Below are 12500 nucleotides of genomic sequence, written 5' to 3'. Positions count from 1 at the left end.
TCCCTCCCCACGCCCTTCTGCCACTCACACACACACACACTCGCTCACACACACACACACACACACACACACACACACACACACACACACACGCGCGCGTCTTCACAGCTATTCTCAGGACATACTGGGAATCCCTCTGCCCCCCGGACCCCCTCTGCCTGCCCTCACTGTTTTCTCCCCCTCAGCAAAAGCCCTATGGTGTGTGCGTGTGTGTGTGGTGTTTGGTGTATTTGCAGACTGACCAAGTGACATGTTTCCAGTTCCACAAAGGCACACCGTCGTACAACCTAAGAACATTGACTTTGGGATGTAGCTCGGGACTGAAAGGGGGGGGGAGAGATGGGTCTGATCCAATACGGTTTAGTATTGTTTAAGTGGACCCTTCTTCTGCTACTACTGCTGCTGCTACTGCAAGTGTTACTTACGCATGAGTGTCTCCCTCCAAGCACCTGCATACAGACAGAGAGAGAGACACACACACACACACACACGCACAAACACACAACACCGGGTCATAAATCCACAGGAGAAACCGGTCAAATCTTGCCAGGTTTGGAGAAGGGTTCTATGTTTGGATGGCTGGATGGTGAATCATTGACGAAGTAGGCATTCACTCACTATGTCAAACACCCAAATGTTAGCGGGCAGGGAGTACTCAGGGAGCCTGGGTAGGAATAAAGGTAAAGGAAAATCAACTAATCAGAGCTCTCATTTTCCATCAATACATCCCTTTCTCTCAGGACGGCCCATTCCTTCTCTATGTCCTATGTAGAACTAACACGGTAGATGACGATTTACATCTGAATAACCGGGCTGCCAGGTCTTCGCTCTTTCGCCAAAAACACGGACGCCCCCTTCTCCTTTTCTGACTGCAGGTTAACAGAAGTCAGAAAGTGACTTAAATAAAACATTAAAAGGAAATGTAACTTGTATAACTTGAAAAAAACGATTCTTCCCAGTCATATTGTGCATATCTACTCCACCAAGAATGCTCAATTAATCATAAAAGTCTGAATGTGATTACGTCTTAAGGTTCCACCAATGAATTATAGCACAGTTAGGGGGCACTACTAATTGCCCTAGAATCCTGTTTAATCAGGGGGAAAAAACAGCACATTGCAAAATCTAGATACACAATGAATTCAGTTTCATGTTGTCTTTAACGTTCCCTTTCTAAATCAGTTCCGAAACCCTGAACACAGAAGATTATTTATAGCCTGACCAAAGCACTTTGCGGAGTGTGGCAATCCTACTTCAATACCTAGTAACGGATCCATTTCATTCGTACGCCGGTACCACATGTGCTTTGTGTTTAAATTTGAATAGAGAAACACCAAAAGCATAGAGGGGAGGGGCCACATAGTGTATGAGGGGACTTCAAAAGCTAACAAACAAGAACGATGACCGAGACAGTATAAGATAGAGCTGAGAGGATATTTACTATAGACTGTTTTGCACATATAGCTAGATGTTGGATGCCCTCCTGGCCCATAACATTCAAACAAAGAAGACAAAAAGCTATCAAAAGGCCTTGCAGATTGTTCTTTGATAAGATACCAGAAGGATGTAATTGATTGCTTGATTGCTTGGTTGTTGATTGGTGATAAACTGTATAATGAAGAGCGGTGTACAAATATAACGAGAAATAGATGACGTTTTAAAATGCATTATGGTGAATTTTACAATAATATGAGGACAAAATGTCTTGTATCATTACTACAGGATGGTGTAAACCCACTTGTGCATCTCTGCTTGCAAGAATAATGTAAATACTGTTTGCTAATGAGTGTCTGTAGTGTTACTCTCCTCATTTATCAAGCAGGGCAAAGAGAACTAAGTATGGGTCGCAGTGTCAATCAGATCCCCTTTAGTAAACCATTGTGAATGCATCCTACAAAAGTTTATCATGCATGTGTCGTAATATAGCCTACATCTTACCAAAGCATTTATGCATCCTTCAGCATTTTGCACACATTGACCTTCAATCATTTTGGCACAGAGGGAAATATTTATAGATGAGGCCTGTTGTGGGTAAGTTCATTCACCACCAACGTCACCGTCCTGCTCACTGAGAACCTCTCAGTATCAAGGTTTCTCCTGCTGCCAGTGCCTTTTGTTACATGCACCCGTGTGTGTTTGAGTGTCTGTGTGTAAGTCCACTGTATGGTCAAAGGTTGGCATAGTTGGGATTTGTACTATTTGCATTACCCCATATGATACCTTTCCTTCAGCTTGCCATTCATTTTGTGTGTGTGTGTGTATGTGTGTGTGTGTGTGTGTGTAATTTATTTCATGGTCGTCTCCTTGGCATGGTTGTATGTCAGGGATGTGAATATGTTATGCTTTAATGGTGATTTATTTTTGTTTTACTTGAAGTTAGTGTGTATGAAAGCATAAGTAAAGCTGTACAGGAAATGTGAATTAATAAAAAATAAGTTAATCCCTTTACTGAAATGTATCCTTCATTATGTTTGAGTAACCACCATCTGATGATCTACCTTTTTCAAGAAGTGGTCATGTTTTCCCAAGACAAGAAGCACCTGTTATCTGTTCAAGATATGCATGCAGTTCAGATATGTGTTTATGAGTCAGAAATATAACATTGGAGACAACAATATTTGCGCATGTCACTACAAGCTACAGAGTGTAGGATTGAGCACCACGTCAAACTGGTAATACTTGCTTCTCATATAATGAAACGTATGTACTGTAACCTACCACCAGAGGACAGTCTCTTTCTATGCTATACGCTGCTCAAAAGATCCAATTGATCAAAAGCGCACATCTTATTTATTGCTTCTTTTTTTTTTTCCAGTGGCGTCAGTCAGGTTCAAGTCATTGAACCCAAGATAGACAGCTTTGACTACTTAATTGCAAATAGATTTAAAGCAACCAAACGACACCTAATTATTTTTGGCTAATTCATATTTATTTTCATGGAACCCCAAATCGTTGCTTAATTCAATAAAGCAACAGGTGTCAATGTTTGTCAATGGGCCAGAAACCAATACAGCCACCTTGAAAAGGGCTATAGGAAGCTTTGCGGTCTCATCTCTTGTTCTGGCAGGTACACTCGGTTCTTTAAACTGTGCCTAATCTTCGAACTGGGACCTCGGTGGGTTTTAAGAGGAAAGAGCCATAAGCAGATCAATTTAAAGAGTGCCGTCATCACAGCTCTCGCTGCACATCGCCATCCAAGAATTAAAAGACACTGCCAAGATGGTCTTAATTGCTGGCTGCTACCCAGAGGTCAGTCTGGAACTGTGTCAGAAAGGTTATTTACGGCAGTAAATATAGACAGAGCCCTCTTCTCACCTCTGAGAAAGAGCTAACATTAGTATCATCCACAGGCCGGGCAACATATCACAATCTGAATTTTACATGCACCCTCTTGCCCTCGCTCCCTCCCAAACCTCATGCCTCCTGCCCTGTCTCACTTTGCCCGTCCTCTGCCCTGCCCTTTACTATATCTAGAGCTGCATGTCTCTCCATGGCCTCTCCAGTTTCAGACCATGCTTAAATTTGCCACCAAAGGTTAGCAGAGTTATATTTGCAAGTCTAAATTAATGCAGCAGTGTAATTAATTGTGTGCTCCATATGTACATGTTTTGTGCTGCATGGCCTCAAAGAAATATCATGCATTTTTTATATTGGCCTATATATATATTTCTTTGTTACACTCTTATCTTCCAAATATATTTATTCCAACGGCTTCCCATTGGCTCTGCTCGTAGCCAGGGAACCCGTTGCCTATTGCTCACCAGAGAACAGATCTCCAGTTGAACACTGGGGGACACCCTTTTGCCTTTGAGCCAAGATGCATCTCCTATAAGCCACGCCCTAGCTCCATCCCCCTGCCTGCACGATGACGATACAACGCTGAAACACTGTGAAGAAGACGCCCTAAGCAACAACACAGAATTGCGCAGAATAAGAAACTCCCGACCCACAGAAGAAGACGGATTACACACTGACCGCTTTATTGCACACCGTGCAGGTGAAGGTTTTTTTTCCTCGACCACTTCCCTTGTTATTTGTAGATTTTATTTTATTTTTTCAACCATGGGGAATTGCCTCCTCGCTCGCAGCTCGTGAGCTAGCCTGTGTCGGGCTAGCTAGCCGATCCTCAAGACAAGCGAAGCAGTCCCAGCTGTCCGGAAACTGGACTCACTCTGTGGGGGGTTATCCGGAGCGCAGCTAACCACTGGTAGCACCGCTTGCTTGCTGTGCTAAAGAGAAAGACCCGTCCCGGCGCACCAGGAATACTCACGGGGATGGTTCTCTGGAACGAAGCTCTCCAACGACAGAGAAAGGCGAGGGGTACACGGGTTAGACCACCGGGCGGGGATTTGTGGACTGGATGTGCTTTTAGCGGAGGGGAATCGGCGCGTTTGGACGAGTGTGTGTGTGTTGCATGTGCGAGCTAGCTCGGTCCGTCTACCACATCGACCCCCACACACCAACTTTTTTGAAACCTCCACCAAACCTACCGTCGGCGTGGTTTCGTGTGTGGAGCCAGCTAAATATACAGTTTGTGCTTTTATAAATAGGGAGGAAAGGAAAATAAGCTACTGTGAATGTATCCAGTGTTGGAGAGAAGCGTATAAATGCTGCACAATAAGTTAGCGCACCAAGCCATTGTCTTTTCTACGTTAGTGCTGGGATCTTTTTATGTTTCCAAATCGGATGCTGGCATCTATTCTCAATCGCAATCATGATGATAATAAGCAGAAAACCAGAGGGCCCAATAGCAACAGGTAATAATTACAGTCTCTACTAATGTTGTTCTGTTTTCGTCTCTTGCTTGTCTGCTATACTTATACCAAATGTGTTTACTCGGGAATTGCTGTAATATCTACTAACAAAGGCTGATGTTAGTACTGATGGTCCCTTTAATCGTGCACACATTTGGGCGCTGGAGAAAGCAACGCGTGTTGTCTCTGTTGTGGATGATCTCATGGTGAGAGTCCCACTCACAGAGGGAACATCATGTCACTGCGTGTCACGTCCATGCTTTGATGCCTGCTGTAACCAAGTTGTCATTTTGTTTGTAATTCAATGTCAACAACAATACTCGGTGTAAGTAACGTTAGAAACCACGCTGCAGAAAGACCGTTTACAGCCGCTTTGGTTTGTGAGCCTTTTTGTTTTCCCGAATCGATCGCTCTACAGGGTGATATGCTTTATTTAGTTAGTGTGTTTGTTATAGTACAATTCCGACCGGTTTCGTTGCTGTACATGTAACGTTATTGGTTATGCATTTTACTTTGGTTGGTGTTGAGTGGCTGGTATATTTTCTGTTTAGGGTTCATAAATACAACCGTAAAATATTTTCTCTTTGATCTTTTTTTGGAAAAAAATTAAAATCAAATAGCGAATAAGAACATATAGGTACTTCATTCACCCACGATTGGAAAGTACCCCTGGACACTGTAACGACAGCTCTAATGATAAGGACAGCACACTCTTTGTGCGAAAACCTCCTCCCCTCTGTACGTATGACATACGCTGTATGTTTGCTTGCAGAACGGCTGAGCCTTTTCCCATGAAGTTGTATACGGCATGCCCCAAGACACTATGATTAGGAAACGGCAGCTACGTCAGCTAGACATTTGTTTGCCTTTTAGACTCAGACAGTATTTTTTCCTGTACTCTTATTTGCATGCTTGAGTGGGAAGAGGTGTGAAAAGTGCTGAGACACTGAACGATATATGAGTGTCTAGCGGGACCTGTGCTTTCTGCATAATGTGTTTCAAGCCTTAATGCCTCTGTTTGCTAAGGTGTGCAGCAGGTCTAATGCCACTGTATCCAGGCAGCAGGTTTAATCTCCCCGGGAGCTTGTCAATTTCCTGGCATGCACTGGGGACATGGCCTCAGATGCTTCTTTGCTCGGTTACAGCACTCTCTAGGGCTGGACAGGGCTATCTCTAAACCTATTGTTTTTGTGAGGCATCGGCCAAACCAGACCTGCCAAAAAAAAAAAGCTCTATATGCTTTCAGATGTGCTTGTTTTGGGGGGGGCTCTTTCTATAAACTCTCACTGGCGAGAAGAACCAACTGTCACAAAGTAAAATAATAGCTGAACTTAGCAGCTGGCCGGCAGGCCGTGTCATCCGAGTAACTTGGCTCCTGCCCGCTGAGTTCTCTTTCACCTATGTATTCTGTGTCGTCGTGCGCTGCCGCACCCGCCGGCCGCTCACCACCACATCATTGTGTAACGACGCGCACACGCAGCCCACATACTGCCTCCTATTTCGGAACACACCTGTGTGTCCACCGCACGACTTGGCCTGAATGGACAGATGGGCAGACGGAAAGATGCTGTCGTCACGGGGGCATCTGTTGCGTCCATTAGGCCAATAATACCACTTGCAGCGCTAGCGCTCTGGAACCTTAAGCCCCTGTCTAAGCTGGTCTTGTCTGTGTGCAGAGCATTAGGTACCGTGGAAATTGAGTTAGCCGGCGTTGGCCCTTGCTGGGCAAGAAGGCATTTGTCCTCGCGTCATTGTGTCCAAAGGTAGCCCTGTTCTGCATACACGCAAAGGTATAGAAATGTTGCGCTGCTGATGTTGGCTCTTTATGGTGTCGGGGGTTAACTCGAGTGTGTACTTTCTTTGGTCATCGACGAGCCATTGCAATCCACAGGGTAGAGTGATGAAATAATCTATACCGCCCATTGACCGGTTTGCAGAGACTCCACGTGGAGGGCTGCCTCTCTACGGAGAGCCACTGTGTAACGTGTGCATGTTGTTGTTGTTGTTTCTGACTTATCTGACCTCTTTGCCCTTTCTCGTCTCCCTTCAGCGCGTCACGCCGACGGCCTGTATGACTCCTACATGAGAACCGATCACATCCTGAAAGAAGAAACCGATACAAACAGCCCCTCGGGGCTACCCCCCATGTCCAAACACACGGTGAGTGCACATCAGCCCTCGCGCCTCACGTCCTGCACTGTAAGACGCGCTGTCCCTAGACATCCTGTTCCTGATCAGTTTCAGGGCCTCTCTCCAATTATTGACAATTGGAATCAGTCACACCAGCTGCATTCTGCCTGTGGCATACTATTAAAACTTTAAACAAACTGACTCACTGGTCTTATCTATGGGAATATGGGTAGCCCAGTGGTTGTTAAAGATGATTTATTTAACAACATAGAACTAACTGTCATGCATATTATCAGATTCACACATACTTTGTGGCCAGCAACCAAAGAATATGAGTGCTTTGAAGGCCGGTATGTCAAGAATGGATTCGCACATATTTCTTTGGCCACAAATTGCTCAATGAGTTACACGTGTGTGTGTGTGAGGTATACAACCTCACACACCGCTTTTTTGAGCTTGAAGATCTGACCGACAAAACCAATAAATATTTGTTGATCATCATACATTGTCTCCTGTCCCCTCCAATGTGATCTGCGCACACAATGTGTGTTGAGGCCTACTGTTAGTAGCACTGTCTAGTCGCATGTCTTTTCTTAAGCTTTTCATTCGCTTTCTCCGGTTCGTGCAGTAAATAACCAGCAACATTATGAATCGCTGGTTCACTAGCAATACCTCCATCCCGTTGAAGTGTGGCTTAATCTCGCAGTGCAAAAAAAAAATAATCGTACATTTTTAAACCCAGCTCATCGATGTAAGACAATTAAAACTTATCGTGTATGTAACGGCAATCATTGATTGGTTTGTCCGTCCCATTTCTAATCGCCGTGAGTGGGGATTAGGGAGTGAAATGGATTGGACTGCCCCACTTTTGACGCCAAACGACAACAAAGGTCCATTACAACCACTGGCCGGCTTTTAAATGTTCGCTCGATCGATGCCAAACACAACAGCGCGACCGTCCCCGGGCGTGTTTTGGGAACACGAGTTCCTGCGTGTTTACGCGACACCAAGGCGATGGGTCTCTGCTCCACCTGCCATCTGCCGCACCCGGAAGAGCTCAGCGCTCCGGTTTACCTGATATTGCTTTCCCTCCCTCCTTCGCCTCCCTCCCTCCCTCCCTCTCGCCCTTCGGCTCTCGCCCTACTAGGTTATGCAGTATTGGGTTATGCTGATATTTTCATAATATTTGGTTACAGCTGAACCCAAGCCCTCATCTAGGATTCAGAGCTGTGGTTAGCGCACCGGGGCCATTAGCTATAGTGGATATCGGCCTGAGGCTCAATCAATAACCCCTAAATCGATAGTGCTTGTGTTGCTAAATGCGGCTTGTGCGTGCAGCGGCACGTGACCCGGGAGGGCGGGCGGGGGGCGGTGCAGGGGTCTGCGCGGTCGAGGGGAAAGGAGAGTATGTCGAGACGAGTATGAGAGAATGTATGGAAACCTGTCCTGCATGCCTCGTCTATTTGCAGGAGCCTTCCCGTAACGCGGACACTAAACCAAGTACACGCGCATGCGCGCACACACATGCATGTATACGCGTGTGCTCACACACGTACAAGCACCCGAAAGGTCCCCTTGTTATGTTGTCTTTTTTTTCCTTTGACACCGGGCTCCACGGCCGCTGTTTATGGCAGGTCAGATTCAGACCCCCTATATGTTCCATCAGCCAGAGCAGGTTTTTCCGACAAGACCGACATGAGGAATAGGAGAGCCGTAGTGGCTCGGGTTTTCTACCCCAAGCCGGACGGTTCTGCGTTTGATTCCCAGTTTACATGTAGTAGGTGTCCTTGAGCCCGAAATCCCTTACCCCCCCCGTCTGCTCCTTAATCCCCTTTTATCTGAAATCACATTTTAAATCTTCTATCTTCTAAAAGCAGCGGCTAAAGTACCAAATAGCATAGGCTTCCCCCTCTATAGACCTCTGCTATGCGACTGCTGCTGGAGAGCCCTATAGGACGGCCTCAGGTCTTGCACCGGCCTGGCTTGTTTTACATCTAAATCCAAGGGCTATTATTTCCCTTCTACTCCATAATCATGTGGGGGATTCTTTCCGCTGCACCGATAATGTCAGAGGGCAGGAGGCGCGAGTGGGAAGGGATACTTTTGGGTGGCGGAAACGGAGCTCTATACTGGCAAGTATAGAGTGCGGAAGAGTTTACGTCTTAATTCCCAGGCTAAAGGAGACCCCTCTCGATTTACAGGGGTTCAGAAGTGGCGGTGGGCACGGCCTGGAGTACATCACAGGTCATTGCCAATACACATTAGAGGAGTATAAATACATTACCCAGCCTTTCATGACCGGAACGGTTGAGTACTGAGTATAAAAAAAAAACGGGAACAAAGATGTGTGTGTGTGTGTGTGTGTGTGTGTGTGTGTGTTGTGCTCTTGCGGTGGGGTGGGGGGGTCATGAGTCAGCCTCCTTGACTCGACAGGATGTAGATCCTGTTCCACTGGTTCATTGACGCTGAGCATTCCGCTTCACATCCAGCTGTTCCCTTGCGTTGTTTTAATCTCTAAACTTCACAGTCCCACTCATTAGTCGGACCGTCTAGTCGGCTAATGCACCTCAAACACTTCAGCCATGAGGGACGCCGGACTGCGTCTTGGCTGCCGATTTATTAACACATGACTAATTCTACCGTGTGCTAACGTCACCTGCAGCCCGTAACGTCTGAATTGTGGACGCCTCCGAGGCACCACTTTATGATCGTCAGCGACTCGGTGGTTTCTACGGAGACGCGAAATTAGACGCACAACGGGAATTCCGCTCGCAGCGCGGAGGTGTGCCCTGCTGCTCTGGACGCAGAGAGCGCTTTGTGGGGGAGGGAAGCGTTTAACTCGGGGGGTGACACGACATAACTCGGTTGTGACTCGGTCGTTGTCTGCGGCCGGGCTTCTAAGACACGGCATACTTCTAAGCATAGTTCTTTCCAGTCTGCTGTGTATTTATATAGGATATAAATCCAGTGCTGTTTACCCCCCCCCCAAAAAAAAAGTCCCTAGGAGGACTTTTCCAGCAGCAATCCGTGAGTCTTTTGTCCGAAGTTCAAAGCCCGAGTGGTTGCCACAAGGCAAACAGACCCACACACACGCACACGCACACACACACACATATATATAGTCCACATCCTGGGGCTCCGTTGAATGCATTTGCGTGAACACAAAGGACACCACGTCAGCCACACAATTAACTACAATAGTACCACCTAGTCTAGTCTTCTATAGAGTGGTACAGGCACCTGTGTTCACCCGCTTCTGGCTTTGTGTTTTTTCCCACGCCTTGTTCGTCGCTCTCCCACTGACCCCCTCTCTCTCTTTTCTTTCTCTCAGGGGGTCAGCACCAAGGACCACATGAGGGAACAGGTGGCGATACGGGGCAGTCAGTTCAAGGTCAAGTACCTGTGCGAGGACTCCGCGTACAACCGCAAGGTCAACTGCATCACCACGGCGACGACGGCGACCCCGCTGAGCAATGGCACCGCGGTCCACGTGTCCACGAAGCCCGCGGCGGTGTCGGGCCTGTCCAAGGAGCGCAGCGTGGACAGGTACGCGTGTGCACGCAGTCACACACACACACTTTAGTCATCCCTTTTAGCGCTGCACTCCATTAACTTCAAGCTGCTACCGCTGAGGATCTTTACTTGTCTTTGTGAGGCCCACGTTCTGATCTGTGTGTGTGTGTGTGTGTGTGTGTGTGTGTGTGTGTGTGTGTGTGTGTGTGTGTGTGTGTGTGTGTGTGTGTGTGTGTGTGTGTGTGTGTGTGTGTGTGTGTGTGTGTGTGTGTGTGTGTGTGTGTGTGTGTGTGTGTGTGTGGATCACAGCACGGGGTCCAGTAAGGGCTCCAGTGATTCGGCGGGCCTCCACGGCTCAGGCACTGTGGGCACGGGCGGAGGCGGCAGCGGCAGCAAGCTGTGCGGACCCCTCAGCTCGGAGCAGGCGCTCAGGCAGTACCGCAACCAGCTGACCAGCCTGGAGCAGACGGAGATCCACACCTACCCGGAGATCTACTTCCTGGGGCCCAACGCCAAGAAGAGGCAGGCAGTGGTCGGGGGCAGCAACAACTCGGGCTACGACGACGACCAGGGGGGCTACATCCACGTCCCCCACGACCATCTGGCCTACCGCTACGAGTTCCTCAAGGTCTGACTCACACTGCGCACTCACTGTGTGTGTGTGTGTGTGTGTGTGCGTGTACACACGCGCGCGCGCTCGCGTCACGCTCTGTGTCAACTAGCAGACGTCAAACCGACGAAACGTAAAAATAAACCAAACCAATTCCCCCACCACCCCCCCCCCCCCCCCACTCCAGGTGATCGGCAAGGGCAGCTTCGGCCAGGTGGCCAAGGTGTACGACCACAAGCTGCAGCAGCACCTGGCGCTGAAGATGGTGCGCAACGAGAAGCGCTTCCACCGGCAGGCGCAGGAGGAGATCCGCATCCTGGAGCACCTGCGCAAGCAGGACCGCAACGGCACCATGAACGTGGTGCACATGCTGGAGAACTTCACCTTCCGCAACCACATCTGCATGACCTTTGAGCTGCTCAGCATGAACCTGTACGAGCTGATCAAGCGCAACAAGTTCCAGGGCTTCAGCCTGCCGCTGGTGCGCAAGTTCGCCCACTCCATCCTGCAGTGCCTGGACGCGCTCAACCGCCACCGCATCATCCACTGCGACCTCAAGCCCGAGAACATCCTGCTGAAGCAGCAGGGCCGCAGCGGCATCAAGGTGAGACGCGGGACGGTGGAACGGCGAACGCCCCCCCCCCCCGCGCCCAGTCGGTCTGCGAGGTGTCGCCGCAAACGTGGCACGCTTGCAGACCGACGGTCGTTCTCTCTCTCTCTCTCTCTCTCTCATCTTCTCTCTCTCTCTCTCTCTCTCTCTCTCTCATCTCTCTCTCTCTCTCTCTCTTCTCACTCTCTCTCTCACTCTCTCTCTCTCTCTCTCTCTCTCTCTCTCTCATCTCTCTCTCTCTCTCTCATATTTATATATATATATAACCCACACGCACGCCCTGACACGCGTTCCCCCTTTCCCCCTGCGGCTCTCCCCCTCCCCTCCCCTCCCCAGGTGATCGACTTTGGCTCCAGCTGCTTCGAGCACCAGCGGGTCTACACGTACATCCAGTCGCGCTTCTACCGGGCGCCGGAGGTGATCCTGGGCTCGCGCTACGGCCTGCCCATCGACATGTGAGCTTCGGCTGCATCCTGGCGGAGCTGCTGACGGGCTACCCGCTGTTCCCCGGCGAGGACGAGGGCGACCAGCTGGCGTGCGTCATGGAGCTGCTGGCATGGCCGCCGCCGAAGGTGCTGGAGCAGGCCAAGCGCGCAAGAACTTCATCAACTCCAAGGGGCACCCGCGCTACTGCGGCGCCACCGCGCTGCCCACACGGCGCCACGGTGCTGACGGGCTCGCGCTCGCGCCGCGGCAAGATGCGCGGGCCGCCGGGCAGCAAGGAGTGGAGCGCGGCGCTCAAGGGCTGCGAGGACCCCACCTTCACGGACTTCATCAAGAAGTGCCTGGACTGGGACGCGCCACGCGCCTCACCCCCAGCCAGGCGCTGCGGCACCCGTGGCTGTACCGCCGGCTGCCCAAGCCGGTGCCCGGCGGGGTGCCC

The 12500-nt window shown here is 49.3% G+C and overlaps 1 pseudogene across 1 annotated transcript; it reads left to right on the top strand.

Moving 5' to 3' along the window:
* Window positions 1–4563: 4563 nt before the first annotated feature.
* LOC311370956 (dual specificity tyrosine-phosphorylation-regulated kinase 2-like) lies at window positions 4564–12494 on the top strand (annotated as a pseudogene). The gene is made up of 6 exons (XR_014684123.1): window positions 4564–4757; window positions 6805–6914; window positions 10216–10430; window positions 10707–11025; window positions 11195–11611; window positions 11954–12494. The product of XR_014684123.1 is annotated as a dual specificity tyrosine-phosphorylation-regulated kinase 2-like (transcript).
* Window positions 12495–12500: the final 6 nt, after the last annotated feature.

The sequence above is a fragment of the Micromesistius poutassou genome, assembly GCF_964030765.1.
Source record: "Micromesistius poutassou genome assembly, contig: SCAFFOLD_1414, whole genome shotgun sequence".
NCBI classification, from domain to species: Eukaryota; Metazoa; Chordata; class Actinopteri; order Gadiformes; family Gadidae; genus Micromesistius; species Micromesistius poutassou.
This window is presented reverse-complemented; position numbering and strand designations above follow the sequence as displayed.